This window comes from Acanthochromis polyacanthus, chromosome 3 (genome assembly GCF_021347895.1).
Source record: "Acanthochromis polyacanthus isolate Apoly-LR-REF ecotype Palm Island chromosome 3, KAUST_Apoly_ChrSc, whole genome shotgun sequence".
Classification (NCBI taxonomy): Eukaryota; Metazoa; Chordata; class Actinopteri; family Pomacentridae; genus Acanthochromis; species Acanthochromis polyacanthus.
The window spans coordinates 35,662,162-35,685,704 of record NC_067115.1 but is presented as its reverse complement, the minus strand read 5'-3'; the positions used below and the strand labels follow the sequence as shown (position 1 = coordinate 35,685,704).

The 23,543-nt window shown below is 40.3% G+C and overlaps 1 long non-coding RNA gene across 1 annotated transcript; it reads left to right on the top strand.

The window, feature by feature from the left end:
- On the top strand, nt 1-23,543 carry LOC110970530 (uncharacterized). Its single transcript, XR_007941002.1, has 6 exons — nt 1-724; nt 4,041-4,118; nt 4,327-4,401; nt 17,820-17,905; nt 22,187-22,281; nt 23,169-23,543. It is a non-coding gene; the product is annotated as an uncharacterized LOC110970530 (long non-coding RNA).

Here is a 23,543-nt window from a genome sequence, read left to right as displayed (position 1 = left end):
TGAAGTAACAGCGTGTCTGTGTTTTTCCTTTATTATCCCCCTTTACAGATAAGATAAGTGAATATAATACACCTGGTGAAGCATATATGTTTTCTGTGTGTTTTGAGAGACGTAGAAAGTAAACTGCTGGTGTCTTCAGGAACTTTGAGAGCAGATAAGTTTAATTGTGTGTGAATGTGACACTCATTCTTGTTTTCATGCAAACGGAGACACATTTGTGATGTTACCGGGCGATATGCATTTAAAGAGTATAAATTTGGTAGAAAACGTGTTTCAAGTTGCGATATTTGTACTTTCTGTGTGAAGTAATGATGTTAATCGTTTTCATTTTATCTTAGTTTGATTGTGACAGATATTCATGAATGATACTAAGTTATTTTCATTTAAACCTGAACTGAAGCAGATGTAAAATGTCAGACGTACTTAACACTGCAACTACATAATTTGTAAACTTTGATTTAAGCCATCACAAAGATATGCTGTGTTGTCAGTACAATATTATTTTCTAAAACTGTTAATTGCGTGATTCTGATTGTTCCTGTAACAGAAATTGTGTTTCATTTTGAAGATTTCATTACAACACTGGATGTGACTGAAGTAACAGCATGTCTGTGTTTTTCCTTTATTATCTCCCTTTACAGGGGTGTAACATCCTTAATGTTCAGTCCCAATATGCACGTACTAGTGCTGCACAGGTACTTGCGCCATTACCACTGAAAGATTGGTGAGTGAGTTTGCTCGGTTGTCAGACTTTTGTATGAAAATATTCAAATATCTGTGCTGAAGAGAAGAACATTTTAGATTACAAATAGGTGGGACTGAGTTATTAGGGATCTCGGGATCTTGTTCACAAGTGACAGGAAAAGGGAACATAAAACTGACATATAAACTGGTGCAGTCTCAACAATAATGTGGTTGTTGAACCAGACCATTGTTGCAAAGAGGGAGATAAGCCTGAAAAGAAAGCTTGAGTTTTATTAATCAATCTTAAGTACATCTCTCACCATTAGTTATAAGGTGTGGACAGTGATGTTGCAGATTCAAGCAGCCAAAACGGGTATCTTCCTTCCGGTGGCTGACCATGCACCATATCCAACAGGGAGGAAACCCCAGGGTAGACTCTAAACTCATTGGAGGAATTGTATATCTCATCTGGCCTGGGAACTACTTCTGAATCCCCCATGATCCCATGAGGAGCATGAAAGTGCAGCACAGAAGAGGTATTTCTAGAATGTCCTGCTAAACCTGCTGACACTGTGACCCAACGCTTGATAAGCAAAAGTAAATCTTTGGATAGAGGCTGATTGCTCAGGACACACCTTGGATTTCCACCAGCCTGGGTTAGTTTTTATGTCAAATTACTGTCATTACAGGCATACTTGCACACTAGCTGGCAAGTGAGCAGCAAAGTCAGATACCTAAAAGACATAGCTGACAGATCCAGCCTCTGCCATTCCTGCTAGTAGTAGCAGTGTGAATACAAACTAGAATGAACTGATAAACGGGAGTGATACCATGCCTGTACATCACCACACAATCACTCCGCCTTGTGTGGATTCACATGTGCAGCCACGATGACATTTTAACAAGCAATTCCAAACCCAGACCATTATATTTTTCAATGGACTATGATAAAGGAAGCGAGTATAGAAAATAAAAGGGAACCTTTGCTGTTGCTTTTGTTGCACTCAAACAAGTTCCATTCATTGAAGAAGGCTTTGAAAAAAACAGTCCAAAGCTTCAGATAAGCAAACACTGAGTTTTAAATAACTACATTTATAACAAATTATGTGGTGCTATGGTGAAAGAAAATAACCTGCAGTTTCCTTATCAACACAAAGAATTGGGATGTTAATTAGTTTTCATGTATGCAAGCAAGGAAATGTGTTGTTAACACTGTACTGTGCCCTTCACTGTCATTAGCATGCTTAGTTTATGCTACACATGGTGGATCATTTGTGTACTCAGGGGGAAATAGCTCCTTAGACCAATTAGGCATTGGCCGAATAACATGACATTTCAGTCTAAGTCTATAGCGTACAAATTTCTATACATAGTTGTTAATTACTTTTGCACAACAATCAATGTACATCATTTAACCTGAAGCTTAATTAGGAATTCTAATCTACTATTTGTCAAGTGTCTCACAAATCCTGTGTTTGCGCTGCAGCCATGAAGCCCTACACTTTCATCTTCCCATTTCTATTTTTGTTCTGTGTTGTCCAGCGTAGCCTTTCCTTCCAGAGGCTTGTTACTTAGAGCTGGTGGGATCTGGGCACATGTGTCCCTGTTTGTTTCCGTTGTATTTTCTGAGAGGTTAATGCGTGCTGACATCACATAAATGTCCTCTCATCCAACTGAGAATATGCCAACCATGCAGCAAGCCAGCCAACTGCACACCCTTTCTGTCACACTGTCCTCACCTCCCATCTCGTCTTTCTTTTCTTTCCATGGGACTGTAAATATCGTCTTACTTTAACTCCATTTGTAAATAACTGGGCTTTCCTGCTTGAGTACAAAAACAAGTTCAGTGTGCAGTCAGTTTTTCTGGTCTTTCAGCTATTAAATACAAATGAAAAGCTTTGAATGAGAATTGGGACTCTTAAACGTCATAGCCTGTTTGTGTGTTTTAGGTAGTCGACTACTATTGCATTTGTGGGGGGAAAGTTGTTTAAAGTTGTTTGTGACTCTAGAAGGAACTGCATGAAGTCTGATAACATCAGCTGGCACTAAAAGCAACAAGCCTGAAAGTGAAACAAAGGTTGGGAATGCTAAGTTTGGAAGTTATAAGCTTAACATTCTGTTTCAAACTATTTGAGGTTGCAGGCAGTTAGACGTATAGCACATTTGACTGTCTGACTCAGGGGTGTTAAACTGACAACATACAGGGGCCACACACAGCCAAATTTGTTCTCAAATGGGCCAGACCAGTAAAATCAGAGCATAATAACCTATAAACAAGAAAAGCACTCAGAAAGTGCAGTACTCCACCAAGGCTGCTCCGTCGTATCATTTCCGACTGCTGAAATGTTGAAAAAAGTCATGGCGGAAATCACGCAACATAGAATGTGGCCATTTAAGATAGATGTAGCCACAAACAAAAGGACCTTGCGCTGAGGACAGGCATGTGTTATGCATGTGCACATTATGTATGGATACTGAATTGCATGACCTAAATATGTAGCAGACAGTGGGAATTGAGGGGACTCTGAAACATTCCCACAATTTAATCAGTTGTTCCTTGTATCATTTCTGATGGATAAGTCTCGATCAGTCTGCAACGGTGGATTTGTAGTGGGATCGCAATCAGGGCCGGCTCTCCCTATACGCCAATTAAGCGGCTGCTTAGGGCCCCGCCGCCATTAGGGGGCCCCGGAATTGACTGTGTCTGATGGTCTGACCCACAGACTGCCATCTAACATTACTTGCTTCGGACTAACCTGGCAACCACCCAACACGCGTTGTAAGTTCAGTCTCGCTGATTGGGCGGCAGCCGCAGCCCCAGACGTGTCAAAATATTTGGTTGGTTGATCAAAAACTGGCATCAAGGAGGATGTTTAGAAGAAGAATAGAAAAAAAACAAGATGAAGCGTGTTTATCCTTCAGGTGCGGAAAAAAGGAAAAAGAAGAAGGAGGACGAACAAAAGAGAGATACGCAAGGTAGTTTTTGAAAACATCAGTTGATTGTTTTGTGGATACTATGATCGTGAGTTTCATTTTTAAATGCACTTGTTGCTCAGCTGACGGTAACCAAATCGTTGTTGCTAATGCTAGCGCTGTTTAGCTAGAGGCGCTAGAGGAGAAATATTGGTGAAACTAATGAGTTTTTGGACGATTAATGCAGTTTTTAAAGTGGCGCTATACATGCCATCCGAGCTCCTCGACTTTGGAGCAACCTGCCATGGGAGATAAGGCGTACGGAGTCTGCTGCTTCTTTTAAGTCTTTTCTTTTAAGTGATTGTATTTAGACTACTTTGATTTACCCTTAACATTATTTTCTGCTCACACAAACTGTAAAAACAAAATATTCTCTTTCTCAGAGGGATCATTGCTCAGGTATTTTGGTGGTGCCCTTGGACAGTCGTCAAAGGAGGCTGACACAAGAGATGATGTCACTGGTAAGTAAAAATATTCCATTGCCTTTTTTTCAGTAGTTTTGAGTGCAACCTGAACATAACTAGTTTTCCTCTTGCCACTGTAAAGTATTGCAGTGAAACTTTACTGTGTTTTTTTCTTGTATTCAAATATGAACTTGTGTTTTTTAGTATTGTTTTATCTACTCTGCACATAATGCATACTATATTTATGACTTTATTTTAATCACAGCAGCTGAAGGCGACTCGACTGCTGCTTCAGTAGAGACTAGTCTGCAGCAGCATACAACAACAGATGATGTTGCTGGTAAGTTAACTATACATTGCAAATTCTAAATAAACAATATGTATTTGACCTTATGTACAATGTTGGTATACTGATTAAGTTCATTCTAACACATTTAAAAAGTGATCCTGCTTAGGGCCCCCTGATGTCCAGAGCCGGCCCTGATCGCAATCATGCTGCTGACGTAGCGTTCATTTGTTGTCATGGTTACAGTGACACCGTACCGCTATCTCACAATGATACATACATCTTTAATAATCCAGACCCACATTATAAGCTCCATCATTGCCAAAATCTAATCACTTGATCCTTGTGTCATTTCTGACCTTCCCTTAAAATGTCATCTGAATTCCTTTGTGTGGTTTTGAGTAATGTTGCTAACAGACAGAGAAACAGACAAACCAACGCTGATTGTCACAGCGTTGGTTTGTCTCTGCACATCTCCACGTCCTTGGTGGAGGAATAACCACAACTCCAATTTTTTCCTTTGTTTTAGTGCAACAAAATTGCATGCTGAAAATGTTCACATTTAAGGAACTACCTTTTTACAAAACATTATGAACATCCTGAAATTTCTTTCGATAAATAAGCCACAGTCACAGAGTATCTACAAAGACACAAAACATTTAGTCACAGGTATCTGGAAATTAACGATCTACTATTTTGCTGTATGATCAAAACAACTTGTCAGGCTCTAGAAATTATTTTGCATTTAAAGTTTTTCAATTTTACAATTTTCAGCTAATGTCCTTGCTATAATTTTTACACTTTTAAAGTTATCCTGGGTGCCAGATTGGACCATCTGGTGGGCAGATTTTGGTCCGTGGGCTGTATGTTTGACACCCCTGCTCCAACTGAACTTTAGTTGCATCAAAGTTAACATATGCATCATATTGGATAGGAGAGAAAATTGCATTAAATACAAATAAAACATCTCTGAGAATTCTTCTGATAGGTTGTAAAGAGAGGAGCAGCACAGTTGAAAAATGAATTCACTGCAGTATCTATGAAACATAATGTTCTTCAGTCAGCTTTAAAGTTTTGTTTTACTTAATCACACAAAGAAATGTGGATGCACCAGACTCGTCCTGAGCCAGATGAAAATTTGTGAAGAAACAGGAAGTGTCCATCACGGAAATGGGCAGATTGTAAAGTTTCTGAAGAAAATGTACATGATTGCTGACAACCAAATTTAAGACTTGAAAGGCTGCAAGAGAAGAAGCAGTAATATGTTAAAGCACACATGCATTAATTCTTTACTTTACATTACCATTCAAAGGTTTGGGGTCACCCAGGCAGTTTTATCTTTTCCATGAAAACTCACACTTTTATTCATGTGCTAACAGAACTACACAAGGGTTTTCTAATCATCAATTAGCCTTTCAATACTATCAGCTAACACAATGTAGCATTAGAACACAGGAATGATGATAAATGGAAATGTTTCTCTGTACCCCTATGTAGATATTCCATTAAAAATCAATCATTTCCAACTAGAATACTCATTTACCACATTAACAATGTCTAGACTGTATTGCTGATTCATTTATTGCTATCTTCTTCTTCTTCTTCTTTTCCTTTCGGCTTTTCCCTTCAGGGGTCGCCACAACGAATCAATTGCCTCCATCTAACCCTGTCTTCTGCATCCTCTTCTCTCACACCAACTACCTTCATGTCCTCTTTAACCACATCCATAAACCTCCTCTTTGGTCTTCCTCTAGGCCTCCTGCCTTTCATTGGGAAACTCAGCATCCTTCTACCAATATATTCACTCTCTCTCCTCTGGACATGTCTGAACCATCTCAGTCTGGCCTCTCTGACTTTATCTCCAAAGCCTCGAACATGTGCTGTCCCTCTGATGTACTCATTCCTGATCACTCCCAAAGAGAACCTCAGCATCTTCAGTTCTGCTACCTCCAGCTCTGCCTCCTGTCTTTTCCTCAGGGACACTGTCTCCAGACCAAACAACATGGCTGGTCTCACCACAGTTTTGTAAACTTTTCATTTCATTTTAGCTGAAACTCTTCTATCACACATCACACCTGACACTTTTCTCCAGCCGTTCCAGCCTGCCTGTACACGCTTCTTCACCTCTTTTCCACACTCTCCATTGCTCTGGACTGTTGACCCTAAGTACTTAAAATCCTCCACCTTCTTGATCTCTTCTCCCTGTAACCTCACTCTTCCACTTGGGTCCCTCTCATTCACACACAGATACTCTGTCTTGCTGCGGCTAACCTTCATTCCTCTCCTTTCCACAGCAAACCTCCACGCCTCTAGTTTCTCCTCCACCTGTTCCCTGCTCTCACTACAGATCACAATGTCATCTGCAAACATCATAGTCCATGGAGACTCCTGTCTAACCTCGTCTGTCATCCTGTCCATCACCATAGCAAACAAGAAGGGGCTCAGAGCTGATCCCTGATGTAGTCCCACCTCCACCTTGAACTCCTCTGTTACACCTACAGCACACCTCGCCACTGCTTACAGTCCAAATACATGTCCTGCACCACTCTAACATAGTTCTCTGCCACTCCAGACTTCCTCATACAAAACCACAGTTCCTCTCTGGGCACCCTGTCATAAGCTTTCTCCAGATCTACAAAGACACAATGCAGCTCCTTCTGACCTTCTCTGTACTTCTCTATCAACATCCTCAAAGCAAATATTGCATCTGTTGTACTCTTTCTTGGCATCAAACCATACTGCTGCTCACAGATGCTCACCTCTGCCCTTAGTCTAGCTTCAACTACTCTTTGCTTCATCAGTTAGCTTCATCGTGTGGCTCATCAGCTTTATTCCTCTGGAGTTGCCACAACTCTGCACATCTCCCTTGTTCTTAAAGCACACTTCTCCTCCATTCCTCGGGCATCTTCTCACTATCTAAGATCCTGTTGAACAACCCAGTCAGAAACTCTACTGCTACCTCTCCGAGACACTTCCATACCTCCACAGGTATATCATCAGGACCAAGTGCCTTTCCACTCTTCATCCTCTTCAATGCCCTCCTCACTTCATCCTTACTAATCTTTGCTACTTCCTGGTCCACAACGGTCACCTCTTCTACTCTTCGTTCTCTCTCATTTTCCTCATTCATCAACTCTTCAAAGTACTCTTTCCATCTTCCCATCACACTATTGGCACCTGTCAACACAATTCCATCCTTATCCTTTATCACCCTAACCTGCTGCACGTCCTTCCCATCTCTGTCTCTCTGCCTTGCCAACCTGTACAGATCAGTCTCTCCCTCCTTACTGTCCAACTTAGCATACAAGTCATCGTAAGCCCCTTGTTTGGCCTTTGCCACCTCTACTTTCACCATACGCTGCATCTCCCTGTACTCCTGTCTACTCTCTTCAGTCCTCTCAGTGTCCCACTTCTTCTTAGCTAACCTCTTTCTCTGGATCCACTCCTACACCTCCTCATTCCACCACCAAGTCTCCTTATCTCCTTTCCTTCCAGATGACACACCAAGTACTCTCCGACCTGTCTCGCTGATCACATTTGCTGTAGTTGTCCAGTCATCTGGAAGCACCTCCTGACCATCCAAAGCCTGTCTCAACTCTGTCCTGAAAGTCATACAACACTCTTCCTTTTTCAGCTTCCACCATTTGGTCCTCTGCTCTGCCTTTGCCCACTTCAGCTTCTTCACCACCAGGGTCATCCTACACACCACCATCCTATGCTGTCTGACACTCTCACCTACCACTACTTTGCAGTCACTGATCTCCTTCAGATTACACCATCTACACAAGATGTAGTCTACCTGTGTGCTCCTATCTCCACCCTATGTTCCTGCCTCTTCTGGAAGAAAGTATTCACTACAGCAATTTCCATCCTTTTTGCAAAGTTAACCACCATCTGTCCTTCTGCGTTCCTCTCCTGGATACCAAACCTGCCCATGACCTCCTCATCATCTCTGTTTCCTGCACCAACATGTCCATTGAAGTCTGCACCAATGTCAACTCTCTCACTTCTAGGGATACTCTGCATCACTTCATCAAGGTCCAACCAGAATTTCTCCTTCTCCTCCAGCTCACATCCTGCCTGTGGAGCATACCCACTAACAACATTGAACATCACATCTTCGATTTCTAGCTTCAGGCTCATCACTCGATCCGACACTCTTTTTACCTCCAGGACATTCCTAACAAACTCCTCCTTCAAGATAACTCCTACCCCATTTCTCTTCCTATCGACACCATGATAGAACAACTTGAACCCTGCTCCTAAACTTCTAGCTTTACTACCTTTCCACCTGGCCTCCTGGAGACACAGTATGTCCACCTTCCTCCTCTGCATCATGTCAACCAGCTCTCTACCTTTTCCTGTCATAGTTCCAACATTCAAAGTCCCTACTCTCAGTCCTAGACTCTTGGTATTCCTCTTCTCTCTCTTTCTACGAGCACACCTCCACACGTCCATTTTCCAATGGCACCCTGTAGGTCGACAGCACCGATGGCGGTCGTTGTTAACCCGGGCCTCGACCGATCCGGTATGGAAGTCATACATTTGATTCGCATGTCTGATTTGGCCAAAGTTTTACGTCGGATGCCTTTCCTGACACAACCCTCTGTATTTATCCGGGCTTGGGACCGGCACAATAAGACACTGGCTTGTGTCCCCTTGCGGCTACATTCATTTATTGCTATCTTCATTGAAAAAAACGAGGACATTTCATGTGTCCCCAAACTTTTGAACAGTAGTGTGTGTGTATATATAAAAACATGATTGCAATTGTTAATTATTTTTTTTGATGAGAAACCTTTGGTCTAAACAAACAAAGAGATACTTGACTGTGTAAGTGTTAAGTTTGAATTAAAGTTGATAGAAGTGGTCAAAAGACAGCATTTTAAAACAATCACCATAAGTCAGTTACAGAAACAAGAAAATGAACAGAGCTTTATATTTCAAATTGAAAAGACATTCAGAATTCTTTTTTAAGTTTGTCTGAAATAATCTGAAAATCTGGTGGAGCTGAAGCTTCAAATTGTTGTTCAAGAGTAAAAATAACTTAAAGTCATTCTCTGGTCATTGATTAAACCCCTACACACTCAGCTCTTTGTATCAAAGGTACATATTTAGCTTTTTCATTCATATAATCCTTTCCTGCCTTGAAAGGACTCAGTGTTGTCCCTTTTTTCACCCACCCATCACAAGTTGTAACACTGGAGCAATTCAGCCACGTGTTTGAATAATTATACAAAAAATCTCACCCTGCAAGCTGACAGGATGGGTTCCTCAGGTTTGCTATAATATATGAAAACCCAAACATCTACATCTGTGTTTTTGAGACTGTCATCGGGACACTTCAGTTTCAAGGAGGAAATACTCCAGACACGATGCTGACTGCTCAGTTCACTCATGACATGCCTTACAGCATAGAAAAAAAAAACTAGATGGACATGTTGACAAGGTAAAAAACTTTTTATTTTCACCAGAGGGGGTCTTTAAGTCAAAAAATAATAGACCCACACGGGACACGAACCCCATTCTCCTGAGTTAAAGTCCTGTTTTGAACTCAGTGCAGACTATGTGGCTCTTTGAAAGAGATTCCTACTGCTGTCTTAGCAGTAGAAAACATCTTTCTTTCACAACAGATATTATTATTTGTATAGCCACAATAGAAATGTATATTTATTTGAATACTGGCTTGCTTTGGTTTAGATGAAATTCACAGCCCTTAAGGACAGGAACGTGTTTAAAAGAGGAATGAAAGGTGGATGTTATTGCTGTGAATCAGTAATGAAAGGTCAACACTCCTTCAATATTGTACAAACGTAGACAACACGACATTGCGTATATACATAACCATTATGGCAATTAAGGAAACAACAAATAAATAGAGTGCTTCATGTTGAAGATGATTCAAAATGTTCCTTTTGTTGGCAGTGTGAAGGGCATTCTGCTTTTTGTCTGGAGTGCAGCAGTAATGGCTGCAAAAAAAACAAAAGAGACTCTCAGCCATTCTGGTAAACACATAGGAGTACTGTGTTCTTTCCATTTCTGCAGAGATGTAGTGACAGTTTGAAGAATCCCTGTAGGATAACTCATCACCTCACAGGACTAAAAGACGTACGTTTTTTTAATCTGTCTTGTACACAATAAGAAATGTATACCTAACTGACTGGAAAGCCTATGTTCCTGCAGGTAAAAATTGCACCGCCTTTCATAATAACTTAATCAGCATTGATGACATGTTCCCAAGAATAAACAGGAACAATTAGCTCTGAGACAAATTAGCATGCAATTTTTAGTGTCCCAGCAATTTTTAGTGTCATGCAAGCAAATTTTTTTTTTTTTAACCAACTGCACAATATAGGACAATCTCAAGTAGTAATAAGCTCACCCTGTGGCTAAATAATGAGCTATAATATCAAGTTAATTTGCTCCATGTCCTACACCATCACAGTCAAACACTTGGAAAAGCCGCTGGACCTCTACTGCTGCGTACATCTTCCAAGTCTTGACTGAAAGTCTACTCTCTCCTGTGACAGCAGGGCTAATGTAAATGCTAAATGTGGAGGAAGTCATAACCATTTCCATCTCAGCAGACCTGCCCAAATCACTAAATCAAGACTGCTGTCTCCACATATTATGGCTGGAAAAGTGGGCTCTGTCAAAGCCTGTAAAATGTGTTTTTTTTCATAATGCAGTTACTGTCTTCAACTATGACCTTCTTGAAAACAATTTCATAAAATACATGCAATGAACAAACACATTACTTTTTTTTCTCTTCTTGTCAAAAAGGTGAAACATTTCCAGATCTTGGCAGGATTCAGGCCAAATGTCACAAATACTCTGAGGAGGAAGAAGTGAAAAGCAGAAATGAAGGCTTTCCATATAGTTCAATACCATAGACTGTATGCAAAGATGGACATCACGAGGGCCTCCTAAAAGTGAAGCCAAAATGTCCTGGAAATCGATGGACAATGGTGTTGTGCATTGGTGAAGCCATTTGGAACCAGAACCGAAAAGCTTTACCAGAATCTGGAACCAGAGTTTAGCCAGAAGCGGGACATCGAACCCGCTATCCATTACCTCATTACTAATCAGATTTTGGCTTCACGCTTTAGTTTTTGGGAGGAATTCAACGACCAAGCAGCAACCTCCGGGAATGAAAGAAAAAGCCAACATAGAAGTGCCAAAGCAGTTTCTCAAATGGCCACACCAAAAGTTAGTCAGTCCCCATAGACCTACATGTTAAAAAGCTCAATTTAACAGAATAAATAAACATGTTGATAGCCTGGGACACCGTATGGGGTTAAATTTTTTATATAACTCATCCATTTATAGTGCATTAAGGCCTAAAGTTTTGCATAATTAATGGAATAAATGTACATGGTGAGTGAGAGGTCATTACTGAGATGTTTGCATGGCCTCCAATTACACTCCACATCTTCGCTAATGTTTGGATTAGCTGGAAGTTAAGAAGAGTCAGGCACTGAAAAAATGACAATAACAAGAGCTGCCACACTAAACTTCAAAACAACTCTTTGGGTAATCTATGGGTGACGTCATCAAGTGTCCATCCATGTTTTTATACAGTCAGTAGTGGTGACATGATGTCTATCTTTAGATAAAATCTGTGGTTCAAATTAACAAAAAAGTTAGCAAAAAAAACTTCAAACATTTTGTCATGTTTTCCAACACCACTGTGACGTACACAATATCAGTAGCTTCAAGAGTAGCCATCGCAACAACAAGCAAGTGCAGTCATGTTTGTCGCTTCAGTAGAAATCAACTGGACTTCTCTTGTCGGTTCTTAAAGACATTTCTGGGTCGTTAATGGTCCATCAGCCACGTGAGCTGGAGTGACAATAAATTCTATAACTTCCCATTAGTCTGTTGGAACTGAAGAAACCTCTTCGAAGTGAAATGTCTTCAAGAACCTACAAGAGAAGTCCAATTGATTTCTACTGAAGCTCAGAGACTTTTCCGAATCTTATTAGTCTCACTTTTCCAACATGGCGTCGAACATAATGGTCTGGTTGCACCTTTGTATCATTCTACTAAAGAGGAATAATGTTCTGGCTTGTTTGTATTTCTTTAGACCAATCACTGTCGTCACGGGCTAAGCAAAGGATGCAGCTTCTGTGTTCCCTTCAAATGGTGATGGGTGGGCCTATTGGGGTAGAATATTTGCAGACTGTCAAAAATACAGATAATTTAGTTAAAAAAAGAAATAGGATGACTGTCTTACTGCATGATACAAATCCTCAGCAAAACTTCGGTTTTGCTCAGAAGCTGTTGTTGTTGTTGATTCCCATTGCATAGAAAATGAATCTAAAACTGTGCTAGTTATCAAGTTTCAGTATTTGCTTGTGTCTTCTCATTTCACACCATTTCTTTCTCAATGACACACAGTCAAAATGTTGCAGATGTTTTTGTTCATTGGCTAAAGTGTTGTCAGTTTGCATGCATCTGTGTTGACTAGGAACATCGTACACAAGATAATATTTAGGTCTAAAAAAAGTGAATACCAGTCATCAGTTCTGTTCTAATACACACAAAGACACAAAGAGAAAGCAGCAGTCGCAAAAGAATAACACACTGACCTTCGGTGTGTCACCATTCACAGTGGGAGGTTATAGCCTGCCATCATGGCAGAAAAACCACCTGAAAAAAGGAGGATCTGTTCTCTACAAAGCAGAGGAAGACATATGTCCTGTGCAGCACAGCTCATTAACCCCATATGTTACCTTTGGCAAAATACACAACATATCAGCAATGAACAGTACGGTCAGAAAATAAAGCCATGTCAAAGCCAAAGAAATAAGCTGGAAAAAAATCATTTATTTTTATTCTATTTTACATGATGGTTCATGATTTAAGGCAGAATACAAACTGATATTTTGGGATGATCACATGAAAAACAACAATTAAAGCTCAAGTTCTGTTTTTAAACACCTTTTATATAAACTACCGTTCAAAAGAGTGGGGTCACCCAGACCGTGCCTTTTTTTTAATTGAAGTTTTTGTTCATTTTAAGCAAACAAAAACAAACAGCATTAAAAAAACGACAAACATAAACAACAAAATTGACACATTGCTCAAAATGATGCGGACAAGATATGTGGTGACCGTGAGTCAATAAAAAGACAACACAAACAAAAAAATACAAACAAACAAAAAAGGGCAGCAATCACAAATCAGTTTTACATCTCATAAATAACATAGATTTTATACAGATGTTATACATCACTAATGCGAGCCAGAACAATCTGCCACATTTGGCTAATTGTACTTGGGACATTGTTTACCCTGGTGATCATATTCTCAAAAACAACTGTGTCTGTCATAAGCTTAAGCCATCCTGCAAATTCTGGCTTATATGGGCTCTTCAAATTCTGTAAGGTGATTGTGGCTTCTACCCTACAGCCTGTTAAAATCAATCTAAGCTCTGCCTTACACAGGCTTGATGGTATAAGAGAAGTGGAAGAGGCATGGATGTAAGCGATGAATACTTCGAAATATACACTACCGTTGAAAAGTTTAGGGTCGTCCAGGCAATTTCATGTTGTCCGTGAAAACTCACACTTTTATTCATGTGCTAACATAACTGCGCAAAGGTTTTACATCTGAGAGCAGAAAGTAAAGTAGTAGTAAAGTAAAGATCTAGGCAGGAGAAAACAACCAGATAAGAGCCATAACACAAGTTCGAGTGTGATAATAGGACCATGGTGTCTACAGGCAGTGCAGTTTTCAGCTCTGGTTTGGAAAAAACACACTAGTGTGTCAAAAGTTTGGGTCGGCCAGACGATTTCATGTTTTCCATGAAAACGCACACTTTTATTCAGGTGCTAACATATCTGCACAAGGGTTTTCTAATCAGCAATGAGCCTTTCAGCACCATTAGCTAACACAATGTAGCATTAGAACACAGGAGTGATGGTTGCTGGAAATGTTCCTCTGTACCTCTGTGTAGATATTCCAATTGAAAATCTGCCGTTTCCAGCTACAATTATGTTTACCACATTAAAAATGTCTAGACTGTGTTTCTGATTAATTTAATGTTATCTTCACTGGCAAGAAACTGCCTTTTTTTTCTTTCAAATGTAAGGACATTTCTAAGTGGCCCCAAACTTTTGAAAGGTGGTGTACATATGACTTATATATGACTTACCCATATATCTTAGATAGTTAGTGATTTGTGTTCAGTGCTGTCTTCTTTAAATTTCTTTATATGGCTAGTTTGGCATATTTGAAGTAGAGCTGTAGGAGACAGTTGAAATATTACCTAACCAGTAGGGGATTGTCAGCATGTCCCACTTTGGAGAACAAGCATGCAAGCCAAACAATGAACTGCCACAGATGGGACCAGCATTGAAACCTGTTCTTGCAACCTGAAAAAAGCCTCACCTAAAAATACCATTATCAGTTTAAGAGTGCACTATATTTAGAATTTTTTAGCTGGCCGTCACACATCCCTGATGGAACTGAAGCCGTTTAAATCTCTCCAAAGCCACTGGACTCTGCTGACAAAAACAATCATTTGAGTTTGCTGAACACAGAATTGTTGGTCCACCACCACCACTACCACATAGGAACTGACATATTAAAATACCAAAGTTACACAGAGGTAGACAAACAACTTCCATGTTCTGCGGGTAAAAACGCTGTGATATAACAGTACCGGCTCCTCGTCTTGAAGGGCTGGCTGATGGCAAGTTAAAGCAGTGAAAATATTCTTCATACACTATGCACTTAAACTGAGGCAGTTTTTTTATTTTAATGTGGCTGAAATACATTTGACTGCTGACCCCTTCCACAGGAGTTCACTGCTTCGCTTTTATGCAAGTACTTCTGTCTGCTTCTCCAGACTAAGGGATCGCCAACCGCCAGCTACTGTAGGTAATGCACCGACTATGAATAAATACTTCGTGCAACCACACTTCAAAGACACCAAATTATCTGTTAAAAGGATCATTTGACCCTGTGTTTTTCAGCAGAATCTTTCCAGTTTTAATATCTGAGTGCTATCATGAAACTATGTGGCCGCCTTTATGATGCTGATCAGAGTTTATACCTGCATAAAGATAAAGGATGTCTGAAGAACAGGAGTATTGTTCTTGAACTTTCAGCTGTAATGTGCGGGCACTTGATGTTTTACCTGTGGAACCTGCTTTGTGCTGTGGTTTAAGGATAAAGCCCTGAATATCTGATCAAAGATCTTCTTTAACTGCCCTCATAGTTTTCGTGAACAGATTTGCAGCCACGTGCAGAACTGTATCTGAATGGTCACTGCATTTCTAGTCTTTAACAGTGATTTGACTCCAAATCTTGGGCCTCGTACATATGGGCAGCTTTACCCTTGTAAAGTCATTTAATATAAGCATGTAATTTCATCAGCAAACACATGCATCTGCCGTGTTCCTCATGCTAATCAATCATGAAGGCTTTTAAATTAGGTTTAACTGAAGTGTTTAAGAAACACTCCACGGTTATTTTTCAACAAATGCTAACTGCTACAGCATGAAAGTACTGAAAAGAACTTTTTAACCTTAGTTGCTGTCTATGAAATCTGGTGAGCATTCCATTAAAAGTCACAATGAAATCTGTGCTTTATTGAAAAAGCATTGATGTTTAGTTGAGGTCGGCTGTTCTAGTTATAGACTTTAACAATGTCTCATCAACCTTAGCTCAAACCAAGCTTCAATTATTTTGCATTGCCCGTGTGCATGGAGCACATTAGCAGTCCAGAACTGTCACTAAGAAGATGCTAGGGTTGCAAAAAGCAGCAAAAACCAGATCATGTCAGCAGGAGAGCAAACCCATGAGATGGAATATTACGAAGATTATAAGGGAGCCATCATCAGAGAAATTAACATCCATGTTACAATACACAGGAAGAGCATGTTCTCGGTTTGCTAGATAATAACAGATGTAGGTTTAAAATGATGGTGTAGGATGACTGCAGACAGGGGTGGTAAACGCAATTTAGCTTAGGGGGCACATACAGCGCAATTGGAGCTCAAGTGGGTCGGAACAGTAAAATTAGAGCACAATAACCGATAAATAACAACTCCAAATTTTTCGCTTTGTTATTGCAAAAAAGCACATTCAGAAGATGCTCACATTTAATGAACTATATTTTTCTAAAAAAAATTAACAACCTGAAATTTTTACAGAAAAATCAACAATATTATGCCTCAGTCTATCATTCATACATTACAACTTACAGATCACAGTTTATCTACAAAGGCACAAAACATTTAGTCACAGGTATCTGGAACTAAACGATGTAGTATTTCAAAGTCAAAGTCAGCTTTATTGTCGGTTCTACTACATGCGTACACATATAGAGAACTGAAACTGCATTTCTCTCTAACCCTAAAACGTGAAAACTGAAAGCTAAAAATTTGAGATACGATCAAACATAGAGAAAAACAAAAAGACAACAACAATCCTGATCTACATACGGCACATAAGGCACATTTTACTTTATGATTAGAACAACTTGTCAAGATGTAGAAATTATTTGAAATCTACATTAATTTCCACACCTGTGTAGTAATCCTGATCACCTGAACAGACTCACTATGAAGGAAGAAGGTTCATTTGTCTGCCTGCCACGTAAATGTATTAAATTTATATAAAAAAGTGCATAAAAGCTGTGGCAGTGCATCAACAACAGGGTTCCACCAAACCAAACAATTTTGGTATTTCTAATATTGTACAGCGTTTGCTGCCTTTAAATATTTTCACAGTGAGTATTCATTTTCACCTCTGTAATTTTCCCATTTTACAAAGTCATCCCGGGCCGGATTGGACCCTTTGGTGGACCGGATTTGACCCGGGGGCTGTAAGTGTAAGACTCCCCTGACTTCAGAGATCGAACATCATGACAATGCATTTACTATTAATTAGCCTAATTCATGAAGGTGTCTGAAGACTTTCTCACATTACAAACATTGGCTTATATGTATTTGTCTCATTTGCATCTTGACAGGAAGTCATCTCAAAAGCCATAGTTATTATATAATGAAATGACAAATATATTTGTTTAATTAGTTGTTGATCTGTGAATATGTCGGTTACCAAATTAGACACCCAAGAAAAAATTAAAATCAGATGCCAATGTTCCTGGTGGGGACTTTCTCCTGACAACCAGAGGACTTCACAGTGTTGGTGTTGAGCTACAACCGGGGGCAACAGAGGGAATAGAGGTGGGGGACCTCATCAAACATCCTCCTTGAGGTGCTCGGGAGCAATAAGTACAAGATATTGTCTATTATTTTCCCTCAACAGGTCTCAGTCTCTCAATGATAAAAACTAAAAAAAACACAACAAAGCAAAACTGTAGGCCGATATCTTTCAGTGAATGGAGACACTATATTTCTATTTTCCCCAACTCAAAACTTACCAGACCCATTTGTGAGCAATCCTAATTTTGTAAAGACATCTATACACATTTCTCTCTTCGTTTTGTCTCCCAGTTTTCTTGTATTGTCCAGGATGTGGTGCCAGCATGTCTGTGGCCCTTGATGAGCAGACGACTACTGCAGTCCCAGAGATATCAGAGGTGAAACCAACTCTGAAATGTTTTGGATGCGTCTACCTTCTTCACAATATGTAAAACCATACACCTTGCTGCAAGACATGAACAAGTAATTCAGCAAGGAAGTAACTATTCACGGTGCTATTACCAACTTCATAAACAGCTAAGCTTTGACACATTTTTTCTTTTAAAAGATCAGGTTTGAGGCTTTATTTGAGGCTTTATTTGCTTTTTGGAACCAAAATTTAGAAAACTTGGCATAAAGTACCAAAAGATTAAAAAAAAAAACTGAAAGTGAGAGCTGGAGATAAAGAAACTGGAGAAGGATGCGAGGATATTTTTTTACACGGCAGATGGCCATAGGTTTTTTCAAAGTTTTGTTTTTTTATTTTTTTTATTATAAATGCTAAGCTTTGAAACAACCTGTGCATCCACAACATGCTCCGTTTACTTAGTCTGAATACAGGATTGATAATGAATGGACATGGTTGGTTGTAACTGGTCTTTTAGATGTTCTTCCAAAACAAGAAAGATAAACAGTTAAAATCAAGCTTGGTCATGTTACGAGACAAACTTTTGTTTCCAGATACTGAGGAGACACACACTGATGAGCCACAACATTAAAACCACTGACGGGTGAAATGAATAACATCAATCATCTTGGTTCTGTGTGGTGTTCTGCTGGAAAACCTTGGATTTTGGCGTCCGTGATGATGAGACCTAGACATCCAAATAAACATTGTCCTAGAACAAGCACACTCCCTCATGCAAATGGCAATCCTACATATCACTGGTCTACCCCTGCAGGAAAATGAACCCTACCACATCGCAAAAACATCAATCGGGAACATCGTGAGGAACATGACAATTGTCCAAGGTGTTGATTTGACCTCCAAACTTCCTAAACCCCATTCTGATCAAGGATCAACAGGATGCAGTGGAACCAGTTTCATTCCCAGAGGCCCCATTGCACAACCCAGAGTACCCAAAAAATCCACTGTCAACGTTCTGGTCCAGACCCCATAGGACACCCTGAGAGGTCCTCCGGTCCAGACCCAATGGTTCAGAGCATTTTGACCACATAAGGGGGACCAACAAAATCAGACAGGTGGTAATAATGTTATGCCTGATCGATGTAAGTAAAACGATGCTTACCAGAACTGTCTTTTGGGATTCTGTTTCTGTCTCTTGGAAATTCTTTGAAACACGACTACATTAAGGTTGACAGTTAAGCTGATATGGCTCTGGTTAGACTGGACTCCTTCAAATGTTCTGTGACATCAGGCTTCAAGACATTAGGTCACTGATCTTTTCAGTCGTGGATCAGTGCAGTGGATTGCATTGAGATTTGTGGAATTTGAAGTTAACATTTTAAAGTCTGTATCAAAGAAGCCATCAGCACAGACTGTTTAGTGTCAAAGTCAGGATGTTCAGCATGAGGAATCCAGAAGGAGTCTAATAAGACAGGATTCCCCCTGAAAATAGCATTTGAAAAAAGAAAATGTGAAAGTCTCTCCATCTTTAACAGTATTGCATTTTTTGTACTTTTTATTTCATCTTCATAGTCATAAGTAAAATGAGACTATTATTGACGTTTGATTTGTGCATGAGGGTGATTCATCACCAATTTCCTTTAATAAAGATATCAGCACACATGCCGTTCTTGCCATCAACAACGAAGCATGATGACACAGTTTTATAATTGCCACAGCAGCTACTTTCATCTGTCTTCTGATTGTTAGTAATAATGATAATTATAAACTAAATCCAGTTGTCTAGTTTTCACAAATTAGCCCTTGTCACAATTGCTCAGATCCTTATACAGCACATTTTTCCTGCTTCCAATGCATTAACTTCAAGAACTGACTCTTCACTTGCTGCCTAAGATACTGCACCACTTGACAGGTACCATTGTAATGAGATATACTTTGTATGTCAAAGTAGCATTTCCATTCATTTCACCTGTCAGTGGTTTCAACGTTGTGGCTCAGTGGTGTATGGTATAATGGTAGGGCTATTGCTGCTAGTTAGAGGTAATTTCTTAGGTCTAATCATTGTCAGTAAATTTAATCATATAATCAAAATTGTCATTGTCATTAAACATTTGAATCAGCCTCTTTTGGCTCTGCTACACACTTTGCCTTTCACATGATGCAAAGCACAGCAGAACTCACTTTGTGTTTTTTTTATTTTCAGGCTGCAAATTCGAAAAAATGCTTTTTGATGTGAGTTTCCATGTTACAAGGAAAGCTTCCTGCTCAAGTGACAAGAATGATATCCCTTATTATACCCCAGGATTCTGTGACTGACTGTTTATCAGAATGGGATTTGAGAAATGAACATTCACATGATTGAGAGGAAAAAGTTACATTCTGACAAGTGAAGCTTGGTGGAATGTAATTATGATTTGTGAAGGATTGATCATGAAATCTGCAAAGGAATTCAAAAAAGACAGATGAACTACTTGGTAAGCTTTGGCAGCAACTTAAAGCTGCTGTCCGGAGTTTCCGTTTGTTTTCAATTTATGTATCATTTTTTAACAAAGCTTAAATGTGTTAGTCTAGTTCGATACTATAATATAAAGTAAGTATAACGCGATATGAAAATTTATTCCTGAGCTCCGCCTTCCTCTCATAGACCCCCATGTTATTCCAAAAAGCGCTGGTCGCTGCCGACCAATCAAGTTCGAGCTTCAGCTTTGTCATGCTGTCAATCAACGGTTACGCGCACAGCAAGCAAGCCCATGCAGAGGTGGGCGAGCTACGCACTACGCAACCGCGCGCACATTTGTTTTGCTTGTGGAGGAGAGAGCATCAGGGCTCAGCAACTTCCAGAAAAGTTACCAATCCCACGGCTTGTCAGGCCAAGAGACTGCAGGACGTTTTTTGGCTCGGGGTGCTCGCGTTGCTCCCCGACCACGGCCTCCATAGCCCGCCTGACGGCTTCATTTAGATGCCCGACCTCTGGAGGAAGATGTTGGGGCGTCTGGGACATACTCTTCGTCAGAGGAGTCATGCAATTCTGAACTCTAGATAGAAATAAACAATCTAACACATATACACACGTAAATGCACTAAGTTTGATAAACAACGTCATCGAGAGGGATACACGAGTGTAATCACATATTGAAACTTTACTAGTTCGTCCTAGCAGATTCATGTTATTTTGGTATTAGGACAAGTTAGACTCAATAAAGCATTCTAACGTAATTCCTTTATTATTTACTAAATGTACTAAATGTAGAAGAGGGGAAAACAGCAAAACAGGCAAGATGCTGCAGCACTCCGGGCACTCCTCTCATGTACTGCGCGCGTGCACAAATAAAGGGCCGAAATCAGAGGGAGGGAGGGTGGGACCAACAGTGTTTTGGGAGACGCTGCGATTCAAACTCCGGACAGCAGCTTTAAAGATGAGCTCTTTCAGGCGTATTATTTCTATTAGGCTCAGTGTCAGGTAATAGAATGACCATCAGAGACCCTGTACAGTACTGCAATCTGAGTCGAGAGAAAGAAAATGGCCGTGAATGATCTTCTCCTTGAGCTTGACATATAACTGGGCAGCAGTTGGAACAGTGGAGCTGACAGCACCAACATGGCACTCAAGGTGTTTGAAAAAGACTCGTAACAAAACAGTGGATCACGTCACATTCGACCAACTTGAGACAAGGTGACTTCGGATTTGGCAGCTCAACCCCTTTGGGAAATGACTCTTGTATGAGAGTGTGTAGGATGTGAGCCTGGCAAGGGTACAGCACTCTGTTTCATTTCTTTGGCTTTCTTTATGAACAGATGTATGGCCATTTGTCTTTGCCAACCTTAGCTGTATGAGTCAGTTTCTCTAATTTTCCTGTAATTGATCGTCCATGTGCCATGTGGTCTCCAGAGAAACAGGCTAGAGGTTACCCAACACTGAGAGCACAAACTAGTTTTATGAGATGCACTTATTCATTTCGGTAGTTCTGAAGTTGACTCTGCCAGAAAAAATAAAATTAAAAAACTCATGTCACATAAAACTTTCTCAACATGTAGCAGGATGAATGAATGCTGCATCCTGGCTTGGGTTGGCTGATTTTTTGCTCCTGTGACTTGTATTAACCAATCAGGTTAGAGGACGCACTATAAAACTGGGCAATAGTTACTCACCGTTCTCTTGCTTTGACGTCAGGGGCACACCCCCGCTCCCGTTTGCCTCACTTCCTGTTTACATTTTGCTGACAGTTATGGTAGCAGTTGCTGCATCGTTTGTCCTTTGTTTAAGGCTGTTTTCACGTATTGTGGTTATAGTAGCCATTTATTATCCTCATAGAGTCACCGTGGTGCGTCCGAAGTGAGCCACATGCAGGCAGCGTTTTGTGTGTGTGTCTCCAGACCGACCTGTGAGCCACTCGTGGCCCGTTACCGGTAGGTCCTTTTTGCTTGCTATCGTGTGCTATGGTTATGCTGCATGCATATAACAGCTAGTGATTTTAGGCTGTTACTCTGGCTGCGGATCGTTCCCTGTTCTCTCCTTTTGGACCGATGCACTGACCGGCGTGGCTGCCATTTGTCTGGAGCTGTGCTGGATCCGACGCCGGAAACGCTGCTGCTTTGCCTTACTGGGTTTGCTTTGCCTTACTGGGTTTGCTTCGCCTTATTATTATTATGAGTTTATTTAAGAAGGGACCATGTACAATATTAAACATAAATGTTTCCATTCGATGCATTGTACCAGAGATAGCTTCAAGCTAAACCCTTACTGGGTTTACTTTGCCTTACTGGGTTTACTTTGCCTTACTGGGTTTGCTTTGCCTTACGGGGTGGGGTTATTTGCCTGAGTAGGTTTATTTGGCCGACGTGGGTCTGCTTTGCCGATGTCGTTGGTCGGCTTTGTCCTTTTTCAGGCAGTTATTTGTGTTGAGCTGCCTCAGCTTGTCTCTGTGGCTGCTGATAACTGTTCTCCCTGCTGCTTATTTTAAATGTTCGTGTGCATGTGTGACGGCAGGGTGTAATTTTTTTCGTTCTTTTCTGTTTCTTTTGAGTATTTACTGTAGTTATGTGGTCATTTGTTTGTTAGGTATTTTCTTTGTCTGACTTATGTTTGTCATGTGACTGCATTTGATTATTTTGTGTGATAAGTGGATTTGGTTTGAGTTGTAGACTGGAGTTTATCAATTCTTAAATTGAATGTTTCAGTTTTCATAATTCTCTTGATTAAGTAGTTTTCCTCAGTTTGTGATAATTTTATTTTGTTAATTGAGTTTTTTTTTAAAATCCTGCTAATGAATATCTCTTCCCTTTATTATTTGTAGGAGCGGTGGGCCTACGGTGGTGGGAACTGGTGTCGCCGGGTGGTGTGAACCCCCTTCCTGTGTGGCGTGCTGCTCATCCCCTGGTTTTGTTTTGAGTTCTTCATTAAGGTGTGTGTGTGTGTGTGTGTGTGTGTGTGTGTGTGTGTGTGTGTGTGTGTGTGTGTGTGTGTGTATGTTCACGTGTGAGTGGGTGATTTTTCCTGGGCTCCTTTGTGATGCCCGTCGACCCAAACCCCTGCCATAGTGCCCCCAGCTCCGATTAGTCCCTAGAAATCATCATTTAGCAGCTTGGTGTGAATGGTTGTTTTTTTTTAAACTGTTTTTTTAACAAGAGTGTTTTGATATTGTTAAATAAAATTTATATTGTTTCCTTCA